Source organism: Hemibagrus wyckioides, unplaced genomic scaffold (genome assembly GCF_019097595.1).
Source record: "Hemibagrus wyckioides isolate EC202008001 unplaced genomic scaffold, SWU_Hwy_1.0 Contig18, whole genome shotgun sequence".
Lineage (NCBI taxonomy): Eukaryota > Metazoa > Chordata > Actinopteri > Siluriformes > Bagridae > Hemibagrus > Hemibagrus wyckioides.
This window is the reverse complement of record NW_026690778.1, coordinates 109,139-123,050: the sequence shown is the minus strand read 5'-3', so window position 1 is coordinate 123,050 and position 13,912 is coordinate 109,139.

Here is a 13,912-nt window from a genome sequence, read left to right as displayed (position 1 = left end):
GGAAAGAAAGTGTGATAGAAAAGGTGCAGAAACAACAGGGATAACCGCAGCCTTGAGAGGATTGTGAAACGAAGCCCCTTCAAGAATCTGGGGGAGATTCACAAGGAGTGGACTGCAGCTGGAGTCAGTCGCATTCCTTGTGTCAAGCCAGTCCTGAACCAGAGACAATATCAGAGGTGTCTTACCTGGGCTAAGGACAAAAAGGACTGGACTGTTGCTCTGTGGGCCAAAGTCCTCTTTTCAGATGAAAATAAATTTTCCATTTCATTTGGAAATCAAGATCCCAGAGTTTGAAGGAAGAGAGGAGAGGCAAAAAATCCAAAGTTGCTTGAGGTCCAGTGTAAAGTTTGGGGAGTGGTTTGGGGAGCCGTATAATCTGCTGGTGTTGGTCCACTGTGTTTCATCAGGTCCACAGTCATCTACCAGGAGGTTTTAGAGCACTTCATGCTTCATTCTGCTGACCTGCTTTATGGAGATGCTGATTTCATTTTCCAGCAGGACTTGGCACCTGCCCACACTGCCAAAAGTACTAATATCTGGTTTAAGGACCATGGTGTCCATGTGCTTGATTGGCCAGCAAACCCTGTGAAATCCCATAGAAATCCCATAGAGAATCAGTGGGGTACTGTGAAGAGGAAGATGCGAGACACCAGACCCAACAACGCAGAAGAGCTGAAGGACGCTATCAGAGCAACCTGGGCTTCCATAACACCTCAGCAGTGCCACAGACTGACCGTCTCCATGCCACGCCGCATTGCTGCAGTAATTCATGCAAAGGGAACTCCGACCAAGTATTGAGTGCTGTACATGTTCATACTTTTCAGTAGTCCAACATTTCTGTGTTGAAAATCATTTTTTTAATTAGCTTTTTATTGGTGTAATATTCTAGTTTTCTGAATTTTGGGTTTTCATTAGATGCAAGCCATAATCATCAAAATTAAAAAAAATTAAACACTTAAAATATATAAAAAATATATCAGTCTGTGTGTAATGAATCTATATACTATAGAGTTTCACTTGTTGAATTGAATTACTGAAATAAAGCAACTTTTCGATGATATTCTAATTTATTCAAATACACCTGTGTATATATGGTGGGGGGGACAAAATCTCTGCTGCCCTCTAGTGGACAACTCTGAACATAACCATGACGACCACGATTTGACCAAGCAGGAGTAAAATAAAAATATATAAAGGCTAAAAATATACATTATAGAAATATAACATACATATAATAATAAAAATGCTTTTTATTACAAAAGTACAGCTTTTGTATAAATATATAATCACTGCCCGATGCCTGTGGGTCATTATACACAGAATCGAACTGAGCAATTATTTTCTTTACCCGTGTCACGAAAACTGAAGGACGTCATAGTACGGGTTTTTAAACTGTGGTCAGCCCTGAATAGGGGACAATGTCATTTATTTGTTGCTGCTGTTTCTTCTTCTTCTGGTGTCCTTATCCATGAGAGACAGAGAGAGAGAAAGAGAGAGACTTTGACTTTTACAATCCTTTTATTTACACATAAGTCACATAATATGTGGTAAAATCAGGGTGACTCAGTAATTCAATAAATACATTTTAAAATATTTCAATAAATTAAGTTAAGACACATCAGTGAATGGTGGATTTAGTTTAGCTCTGGTGCAAAGCAGGGTTTCTCTTCTGCTACAGAGCACAGAGCATTAGCATGACACTACACTGTCTCAAACATCTTCACATCATTCATCTTTCTGTAGAAATTAAAATCAATTAAAATTCTTGATTTAACAAGTCTGAGGAAAATTCTCTTTGCATCAGTCTGTGTTTTGTGCAAACACAGGTATATCGCCATTTTTGCCTGACCAAATATAAAACTGATCAACTGGCATTTGAAACTGTTCCTCCTGACGTACTTAAAACATACTGAGAGAGAGACAGAGAAAAAGATCTTTATGTGGTGGGTATGAGAACCCTGATTTGGCTGATGTGATAATTATAGCATCATTACAAATAATACAGTCTATCTGTGTAAACTGTGTGTGACGGATAAAAAGTGCAGCTTTGTTCCAGAGCTACAGTATCCTATAGTAATGTTGTAAATGCTTGATTCTGATTGGTCAGATTCATTCGTTAATAAAAAGGGTGTGGCTGGTGATATGTTGAAGCTTTTCATGAGGAAATGTGTAATATATTTGGAAGGAGTCTCCAGTTTTAGTGTTTTTCTAATAAGGTTTGTTTGTGTTATTTTCAGTAACAGGATACGTTTTAGATTTTGGTCTAAAACTTTAAGAGCAAAAAATCAAGAGTTTGGTGAGATCATGATCCTTTATAACTGGAATAATGTGGATAATTTGCTTCGGTGATGTTCCACGATATTGGATGCAACTCAACCACAAAAGATGTTCATTAATTAGTAAAAAATTCTACACCAATTACCCCTAACATTATGACCACCTGCCTAATATTGTTTTGGTCATCCTTTTGCTGCCAAAACAGCCCTGACCCGTCAAGGCATGGACTCTACTAGATCCCTGAAGGTGTGCTGTGGTATATGGCACCAAGATGTTAGCAGCAGATCCTTTAAAGGAGAAGTTCACTTCCAGAACAAAAATCTACTGATAATTTCCTCACCCCCTGGTCATCCAAGATGTTCATGTCTTTCTTTCTTCATTAAAGAAATGATGTTTTTTTAAGAAAACATTTCAGATTTTTCTCCATATAGTGACCTTCAATGGTGTCCTGGAGTTTGACCTTCCAAAATGCAGTTTAAATGCAGCTTGAAAGAGTAGTGTTTACGTTAGGTTAATATCTATGCATTGAAAATATAGTCAGTGAATGTTTTTTGGGGATTAATTGCAGCTCAGCCTCTTTCCTGTCCAGGCCTATACAGTGTTTCTATATTAATATTAAAAGCCATTTTGAATTGGATTCATTATTGGGGTTTGGAACTTAACTGTTTAATGTTAACTGCTTACATGATGTCATGAGGTCATGTGACCAACTGGCATCATGTAGAATTCTGAATTCTGTTCTGAACATCACCTGACGACATACATAGCAACCATCCTCAGACCACCTTTAGCTATTGACAGAGAAACAGTGCCCCTTGTGTAACAGCGATTTTACACCATTTAGCAGCGGTTTCACTGAGTTTAGCAGTATTTTACAGCGTTTAGCAGCGGTTTCACTGGGTTTAGCAGTATTTTACAGCGTTTAGCAGTATTCCACCACTTTTAACTGTTTTATACAATGGCTGCACTGTTTGTGAAAGATCTTCACCCTGAAGTATCAGAGGTGATACTTTCTAATAGATTTAGACCTGCAGGACACGTCCAATCTGTCCACATTTGCAGGGACAGGAAGACCGGCTCTCCTCTTGGATACGCGTACGTCAACTTTCGCTATCGAGATGACGGTAAAACAAACCTTTTCTTTTTTCTACACTGTTTCTTACCTGTTTTTGCAGCAGATTTAAGGCTACATGTGTAACTTCTGTAGTATTTTATAGTTTTACTATATGGATATGGTCATGTTTTAAATGGTACTAAAAAGATATGAAAAGATATTTGGATGAGTTATATATAGACTATAATAGACTTTAATTAAAAATGAATGGTTTATTTCTGTTCCCTCAGCTGAGAGAGCCATTGACATGTTCAGTTTTGAAATCCTCCTGGGGAGACCCATGCGTGTCATGTGGTCTAACTGGGAACCCACCACCAAGCCCATCAAGGGAGGGAACATATTCATCAGGAACCTTGATTGGTCCATTGACTGCACCTCCCTGTTTGACACTTTCTCTGTGTTCGGGAGGATCGTGTCATGCAAGGTTCGAGCTTTGAGCTGTTATATATGAATATATATATCTGAATAGCTGAATATCTGTGTTTCATGATTAGTGTGTTGTTGTGTGTTGACACGCTGTGTTTCTCCTGAAGGTTGTGGAATCAAAAGGTTAAGGGTACGTTCAGTACGAGTCAGCGGAGGCGGCAGAACGGCTGAACGGAAAACTCCTGAACGACCGCCAAGTGTAAGTCACATGTAAATTAGTGTCTTTTTACCAGCCAGGGTTCAAATATCAGGATTTTTTACATTCCTTTTTAAACTAATTGCATTGAACTCTTTATATTGTTGAAACAGAGATTTGTTTGGTCTTATGAAGGTATTTCAGTCAACATCTGGTGGTAATTTTGCTGTCGAGGACATAACTTTTAACAGCAGGGTTTAGATTCTAAGTGCAGCTTCTCTGTTGTGTTACAGCACCATCGAGTACTTCAGGTCTTGGGAGGAGCCCAAGGTGGAGGCACGCAGGGCCGAGGAGCCCAAGGTGGAGGCACGCAGGGCCGAGGAGCCCAAGGTGGAGGCACGCAGGGCCGAGGAGCCCAAGGTCGAGGCACGCAAATTTATCAAGAAGATTGACCACACCATCCACAGAAAGTGCCTGCGTAGAGCCCCACCATTACTGTACAATGTACCACCAAAACTGCGCCAACCAGTGCTGCCTCCCTGGTTCAAAAGGAGCACCCTTAAGACACCTTGCACAAAGGACACTGTCCAAAGCACCAAGGCATCTGCCTCAGAGGACATCAGCCAGATTGTCTACACTGCTGCCTCACAGATGGTCCAAGCCGCTGGATCCCCTGCCCCAGTAAACAATGTGGAAGCTGTTGAAACTGCTGGCCCAGAGAACTCTGAGGAATCTGTTGAGACAGCTGCCTCAGAGGGATCTGTGGAAGCAGTGAAGACAGTGGCCTCAGATGACAGGGTGGAAGCAGTAGAAGCAACTGCACCAGTGGAAGCTACTGAGACAGCTGCCCCAGAGGAAACTCTGGAAGCTGTCTCAGAAATCAGAGTTCCGGCTCCACTTCAGGTCCAAAACACAACAAAAAGCACCCTCACACAACAATAACAATATTCTGCATGCTTAATATTACATGCTAAAGATAGTGTATGAAGGATTATGGTACTAATCTAATTGTGTGATTATTATATTGTGTAGTAATATTATTATTATTATTATTATTATTATTATTATTATTAATAATAATAATAATAATAATATCCTGTGTTCCCAGGATGTACCTAAATTTCCACCACCCCAGAAGAGGCTGACGATCTATATGTTAGAGTCAGCAGATTTAGATGACCAGATCACGATGGCCTGTGAATTTCACACACACACACTCATCCGGCTCGTATACACTCCTGCTCTCCAGCTTAGCATTTTATTCCACTTTTATCATCACATGTCCACTGAAAACATCTACAAACTCCTGCTTTCAACTGCATTTGTTTTTAGTACTTGATATCAGTTCATAGAGAGTCTGAGCCCCACCACCCATGCTACCTGATCAGATGCCTCTGTTTCTGTTCTCTCTCGCTCTTTCACACACCTCACACACTTTCTCTCTCTTTGCAGATGATTACTTGCTTCCACTGGTAGCAGAAATCCACCCTGCTGATGCAAAACAAATCACTCTGATGCTTGTGCAAGGAGAAAACAATTTCAAGATCATGAACATGATTAGTGATCCCGAGCACTTGCAAGCCAAGGCACACACACACACACACACACACACACACACACTATACATTCAAGCAACATGGCAAGTGTTTCATATCAGATTCGTAAATATCTTTAACATGTTAGCTTTGGTCATTTGGAAAACAAAGCCCAAAGTGTGTGTGTGTGTGTGTGTGTACGTTTGTAGGTGGATAAAATGGACACCTTACTGCGGGCAAGAGAAGCTGGTGTCAAGCTGGTACTAGTGAGACAGGTAGCAAGACAGATACTAGTGAGTATAGATGGTGACATAATGAAGTTAGTGCCTCCACAGGAGCAGTCTGACACTTTCACGGTTGGCAAAAGGCAAGCTGTCAAGAACAAAGACAACAAATCACCTAAATTTATTGTAACTGCAGGTATAAATGAACTGCAACACTCAGGGTTTCATAAATTTGGGGCAGAAGTGTAATGCCTACCTCAGGAACGAAGTTCTTCATTAGGCAGGGAGGCAACATGGGCTGGCAGAGTTTCTGAGGAATATAAAACTGCATCCTCTGCATTCTCTGACAAGCAAGGAAACCATGACCTCATTCACGGAGCCGAACCCCCCAGAGCGGCCGTTCTCTATCATCACCTTTATGTTTTTGATTATTCCAAACTGCACAAAGAACAAGCGCGGACCCTCATAACCCAGGTTCTCATCCACGTTCTTAACGTAGAGATTCAGACCCTGGAGCAGAAGAGGCAGAGTTAGCATTCCTTTTGTGTGTGTGTGTACACATGTGTTTACCTGCTCAGTCTTCTGACTGAGCCCAGTCTGCCTCTCTACACTTGTCTGCCCTTATCCCACATCCAGCTTCTTGTGCACCTCTGCCTCACGATGATTGAAGGATTTGAAGTGCTCTATGGTGCTGTAACACAACAAATGTTGCTCTTAGAGTCTTTATCTAAACCCTGCTGTTAGAATGACATCTTTGCCAGCAAAATTACACCAGGAATTTGACTGAAACGCTCTCATAAAATCAAACAGAACCCTCTGTTTCAACAGTATATGGAGTTCAATAAACATCAAATGCGATTAGTTAAAGCACAAAAAAACCTGACACTTTAACCCTGGCTGGTAAAAACATACAATTTTACACATGGCTTACACTTTGCAGTTGTTTAACAGTTTTTCATTTAGCTGCTTGATGGCCATCTCCGCTGCCTCCACCTACTCATCCTGGGTGTCGTCCAGCACAGTGCCATGCGTGTGTCCATCTAGTGAGATAAAAATCACTGAAAAGAAGTTGGACTACTGGTCGGAAGGTTGTGAGTTCAAATCCCAGGTCCATGAAGCTGCTACTCATGAACCCCTGAGCAAGGCCCTTAACCCTCAATTTCTCAGTTGTCTAAAATGAGATAAAATGTTGCTCTGGATAAGGGCATCTGCCAAATGCCAGAAATGTAAATGAAAATATCTGAAACCTCCCTCTTCTCTCCTCACAATAATCTCGTGTCACAATATTCAAAACTCATGTCACTAAGACCTATCGTAAACATCCATCCATCCATTTTCTAAACCTGCTTTATTATTAATTGGGGTCATGGGGATCTGCTGGAGCCTATCTTAGCACACATTGAAAGGCAGGGGTAGACCCTGGACAGGTCACCAGTCCATCACAGGGCCACATATAGACAGACAACCACACACACTCACACCTACTGTATGAGGATTTAAGAATTACCTAATTACTCCTATTTAGAATTACCAGTCAGCCTATTGTACATGTGATTAGACTGTCATTGGTCTAGGAGTATGATTCTCGCTTCATTGCGAGAGGTCCCAGGCTCAGATCCCAGATGAGCCCCCAATTTCATGTTACACCCCGTCTAGGGAAAAGGCGAAACAAGAAAGAGTCGATGACACAGGACAGTGTGGAAAAAAGGCATTAAAGTGGCATTTTAATGAAAACCTAGGGGTTTAGAGTACTACGGGGGAGTGTAGCTTCGGAAGCCGGCAAGGCCAAAATAACAAACAAAAACCCACAACCGTCCAGGATCTAAATACCCTGCTTCACAAAACAAAAATAAATATAAAAGACAAGTTCCTTCCCTAACTCCCTATCCAAAACAATCAATGAAGGATCCAATAAAGAAAATGGCATAAGTCTCCCTACATCCCCAAAATCCCTTGTAGAACTATGTACAGTATTAAGAACAATTTTACAACAGGGAAATCCAGAGTCAAGGCCTGAAAACAGGCAGCAGGCTGTACTATAAAGAGTTGAGCTAAGCACATTAGCAAACAGTCGGTTCCTTACCCTCAAACATTCAAACAAACACACGCTGTCTTAGCATATACCTAGATAGCTATTAGACAAGGCAGGGCAAATACAGAAAGCCAGCACAGGACAGAGCAAACACAGCAAGTGAGCACAAGGCTGAAGACAGGAAGTGATGAAGGAGTCTTCTTATAGGTTGCATGGACACTGGGGGAACCAATTAGGCTTCTTCCTAGACAGAAGACACAAACAACTTCCCAAACAAAAGAAAACACAGAAGTAATACCAAACAGGACATTATTGGGAGGAAACCAGAGTAAACCCACACAAGTACAGGGAGAACATACAAACTCCACACAGAATGACCCCTGGATCTTCTTGTAGTGAGAAAACAGGGCTAACCACTAGGCCACCGTACTGCCCCCAGTGTAATTTTAAAACCTTTTTTTAGTGTTTTTTTTACTTTAATTTGAGACTTGAGTACATTTTGGATGGATTCCTCTTTTAGTAAAGATTTTCACATTGACTATAATTTTTAAAGTCTACTTTAAATTATAGTTTTTTTAACTTTTTTTTTTTAACTATACTTTTTAAAAAAAATACGTTCTGACCACATCCTACATATTCCTCAGACTTTACCACTGTATCTGCTGATGCTGATTGGACACTGCAAGGCTCCCAGGCTGAGACTCGCCCAAAGTGACATCATCACCCAGGGTCACGTTCGGCACATGTGTCTGCTGTTGAGACACGGTGCCATTATGCAGGTGCAGCCTGTAGATCTCCCAGTGCTACTGTAAATACACAAAGAACATCAACTGTCAAAATACACTCGTTGTGTGTAGTACCCTATACTACAAATGGGTAGGGTTTCTCTTTGCTCTCAAAACAGCCTTCCATGGTAGATTCTGTTCCGTGTTGATGTGACTGCATCATGTAATTCCTGCAGGTCTTTCAGGTGCATGCTGTGAATCTCCTGTTCTACTACATCCAAGTCCACATTCTACTGGATTCAGATCTGGTGACTAAAGACCAATAAAGAACCCTGAACTCATTGCCATGCTCATGAAACCAGTTTGAGACAACTTTAACTTTCTGAGGCTGTGGTATTTAAGCAGCCCAGCAGGCCCAATGTGCCATAAAAACATTTCCCACACCGTTGCACCACCTCCACCAGCCTGGACTGTTTTAAATAGTAGATTATAGGAATGATTTTAAACCTCTCTTTTCTCTCTCTTGAAGTGAACATGATTGCATGTAGCCAGTTCACCTGATTGCATGTTTTGGGGAGCAGGGAGGAGGAAGAAACTGAAACAAACATGATCATGTAGATCATGTAGAATGGGATTACATTTTTTTATGTGCTACAGAAATTTGGTTTTGGCAACACATTCATTTCCTGGATTAAAATTTTATATTCCTTCCCAGTCTCCTCAGTTTGGACAAATGGAGTATCTTCCTCTTATTTCCCCTTGAAACGCGGCACAAGACAGGGCTGCCCACTTTCACCTTTGCTTTTTGCATTGGTAATTGAACCCTTAGCAATTGCCATTCATACTGAACAATTGGGAGAGCTGGTACAATTCACAAAATCTCAGAATGATTTTGCTCGCTGGTCAGCTCTCCCCATTTCTCTGGCTGGTCGTTTAAACTCAGTAAAGATGAACATTTTGCCTAGATTTCTGTATTTATTTCAGTGTGTTCCAATTTTTATATCTAAAACTTTCTTTAAGACTTCAAACCAACACATCTTATCTTTTATTTGGAACAAATGACCAGCCAGAATCCCCAGGGAAATACTTCAAAAACCAAACTGCCCTTCAAAATTTCTTATTTTACAACTGGGCGACAAATATACAATCTACACTGTTCTGGTTTCAGAGTCATTTCGGACTCTGTGATTGGGTCCCAGATTGAGTCAGTGTTGAAGAGGGTTCTTGCTCCCCAGTCTCACCATCCTGACCAGCTGCACTACTGTGTGGTCCTCTTACTGCCATCTCACGTTTTCCTAACAGTAATTCCATTGTCCGGCAATTATTTCTACAGTTGTCAATGATATCTACATTGATAATATTTTTCCTAGCTTTTCTAACACAAAAATTCCCCCTTCCATTCATGTTTTTAGATATTTTCAGTTCCAAAACTTTGTTAAAAACTCATTTCCCAACTTTTCGGATCTTCCACAAAAATCCCATCTAGATCAAATTCTTGAAGTACTTTCAGATAAAGGTTGTTTCCAACACATTAACATATATTTTGCACTTTTTTTTAATATTTGGTATTATAAATCTCATTTATATAAAATTATACCTCATTTTTGAGTACTTTTTACAGCTGGTCAAATTGACCCCTTAGATAACAGGAGGGTTAAATGATTGGAGTTTGCCAAATACTTTGATTTAACTGTTTTTAGAGAAACAATAATCAGAAAGAAGACATTCTTAAAAAAGAGAGATTTGATTTGAAACCTGAACTGCTATCAGGACCATGCTGAACACCTTCTGACCAATCCAAATCAAGTATAAATTTTAATGTCAATACTGCACATAATTCTCAAATAAAAGTCTATCCAGCTGTTATGCAAAAGTCTGTAATAATGTTTCTCTTAAGCGTTTTAATTAAAATCCATATTGTGGTGTAATTTATACACATTGATTTGTCCATCATGACTTTTGGACGCTTTATTATGTCCATTTTATGATGAAAAAGGAATATAAACTGATATCTACTGGTTTCCTGTCAGGGTTGTGGACTGTTTTCTGGCCACTAGAGGCCCCCACTGCCTTTTTGTTGGTGTCCAGTCTCTGTCATTATGTCTAATAGGTGTCCCCTGTGCTTTGTTTAGGTTTGTGTATTTAAGTCACAGGGACCTTCAAAGATGATGAAAATACTCAGATCTGTGCCTCAGCAGAATCTTGCCTCTTAGGTCTACAAGCTATGACGCGTTTTTGCTATGACTGTTAATGATGTTTTAGAAAAATCTCAAGTGTGATCAGTGGAAATCAAATGTACCTAAGCTATATTTTTAGCACCACATGTTTAGCTTGGTTTATCACCAGTCTTCTATCATGTCTTCTTTTACATTTAGTTCAATCTACAAGCAACAACAACACTTTATTCACCTTCAGAGTTTAAGATACTGGGAACAGGAAAGTCACTCACACAACACATCATATCACACCTCATATCAACCATATAGCTTGTAGGCAACCAGTTTAAAAAAATAGTAAACATTTTGCATTTAGTTCTATAAAAATTAAATTGGATCAGTTGGTCATAACCCTATTTGTCTTTATATACAATTGTCCTGATGTGAAGGAAAACTCACACGAACCAGTGAGTTAAATGCTTAGCTAGCCAGGCTGCAAATATAAACATGCAAAATAATAAGACACAGACCGCACAACATTTCAGTCACAACCTTACAAGGAGCATATTCTCAGCAGCTACTAATGAACTAATAGAGGTGTAGATGACATTTATAGGTACTGATATTCATACCTCTGGAGGAAACAAGGCACTGCTCATCATCTGGCCGGTTGTGACCCCTAATAACACAGTGGGATGTTTGTACATACACTATATTGCCAAAAGTATTCGCTCACCTGCCTTGACTCGCATATGAACTTAAGTGACATCCCATTCCTAATCCATAGGGTTCAATATGACATCGGTCCACCCTTTGCAGCTATAACAGCTTCAACTCTTCTGGGAAGGCTGTCCACAAAGTTTAGGAGTGTGTTTATGGGAATTTTTGACCATTCTTCCAGAAGCGCATTTGTGAGGTCACACACTGATGTTGGACGAGAAGGCCTGGCTCTCAGTCTCTGCTCTAATTCATCCCAAGGGTGTTCTATCGGGTTGAGGTCAGGACTCTGTGCAGGCCAGTCAAGTTCATCCACACCAGACTCTGTCATCCATGTCTTTATGGACCTTGCTTTGTGCACTGGTGCACAGTCATGTTGGAAGAGGAAGGGGCCAGCTCCAAACTGTTCCCACAAAGTTGGGAGCATGGAATTGTCCAAAATGTCTTGGTATGCTGAAGCATTCAGAGTTCCTTTCACTGGAACTAAGGGGCCAAGCCCAGCTCCTGAAAAACAACCCCACACCATAATCCCCCCTCCACCAAACTTTACACTTGGCACAATGCAGTCAGACAAGTACCGTTCTCCTGGCAACCGCCAAACCCAGACTCGTCCATCAGATTGCCAGATGGAGAAGCGCGATTCGTCACTCCAGAGAACGCGTCTCCACTGCTCTAGAGTCCAGTGGCGGCGTGCTTTACACCACTGCATCCAACGCTTTGCATTGCACTTGGTGATGTATGGCTTGGATGCAGCTGCTCGGCCATGGAAACCCATTCCATGAAGCTCTCTGCGCACTGTTCTTGAGCTAATCTGAAGGCCACATGAAGTTTGGAGGTCTGTAGCGATTGACTCTGCAGAAAGTTGGCGACCTCTTCGCACTATGCGCCTCAGCATCCGCTGACCCCGCTCCGTCAGTTTACGTGGCCTACCACTTCGTGGCTGAGTTGCTGTCGTTCCCAAACACTTCCACGTTCTTATAATACAGTTGACAGTTGACTGTGGAATATTTAGGAGCGAGGAAATTTCACGACTGGATTTGTTGCACAGGTGGCATCCTATCACAGTTCCACGCTGGAATTCACTGAGCTCCTGAAAGCGACCCATTCTTTCACAAATGTTTGTAAAAACAGTCTGCATGCCTAGGTGCTTGATTTTATACACCTGTGGCCATGGAAGTGATTGGAACACCTGATTCTGATTATTTGGATGGGTGAGCGAATACTTTTGGCAATATAGTGTAGCAGGGACTGGGAGGAGGAATGAAGAGAAACGTGAAACAGTTACAAAACATATACTTATAAGTTACACTCATACAGTATGTGAAAAACTATACTTTTTGTTATGGTGTTTTTTGGAGAATTTATTTAATTTCAGAATAAGGGAGTAACCTATCAAAAAACAAGGAAACAAACGGTTTTGAATACTTTCTACAATATATCAATGTCCCATTTTATATACATATTACAGATGCAGCTCCACAATACATGTTTTTTCCCATTCAAGATCGGATGCTTCCCAGATGGGGAGAGTAAGCATGTGATTTGTGTGGAGTTCTTTTCACATTTCTCCTCTCTCTCTTCTGTCTTCACAGTAACCTTTGTACTCATTCACTCTAACACTAATTTAGGGACACAAATAGCAGAGACCATGGATATGACTAAGCAAGCCTATTATGTCAAACCATAATAAAACAACTCACCTTGAAGAAGCCTGTTTGAAGTTACATTACCCTCCATTAGAATTTAGCTTGCATTTAGAAGGATGTACTGTTATGGCAAGCTCAGCAGTGAGAGACCTGGGTGTAATATTAGACAGCAACTTGTCCTTTGAAAATCATATTTCCACTATTACTAAAACAGCCTTCCACCTTAGAAATATTGTCAAGCTTAGGAACATTTTGTCTGTATCTGATGCAGAAAAGCTAGTTCATGCATTCATGACCTCCAGACTGGACTATTGTAATGCATTACTAGGTGGTTGTCCTGCATCTTCAATAAACAAGTTTGAAGAATGCAGCTGCCAGAGTTCTTACCAGATCAAGAAAATATGATCATAAAACCCCAATATTATTATCCCTGCACTGGCTACCTGTTAAGTCTAGAATTGATTACAAACTAGCACTACTTACATACAAGGCTCTAAATGGTTTAGCTCCCACGTATCTAACCAGTCTTCTGACATGCTACAATCCACCACGCTCTTCAAGATCACAAAACTCTGGACTTCTGGTAGTTCCCAGAATATTAAAGTCTACAAAAGAAGGTAGAGCGTTTTCGTATTCAGCTCCCAAATTTTGGAGTAGTCTTCCTGACAGTGTTTGGGGCTCAGACACATTCTCCCAATTTAAAAGTAGATTAAAGACATATCTCTTTAGCCTGGCATACACATAACACACCCAATAACCTTGTACTCCAGTACATCTGATCAAATGCACATTATCATCTAGTCCTGCTAATATTACGAATGCTAATTCCTTTCCACCTGTTCCTTTTTTTACCCATCCCGAGGCATCTGGAGATTGTGCCAGCTCCAGTAGACAGAGGCCAACCCTGCGAGGATCCTGAGGCAT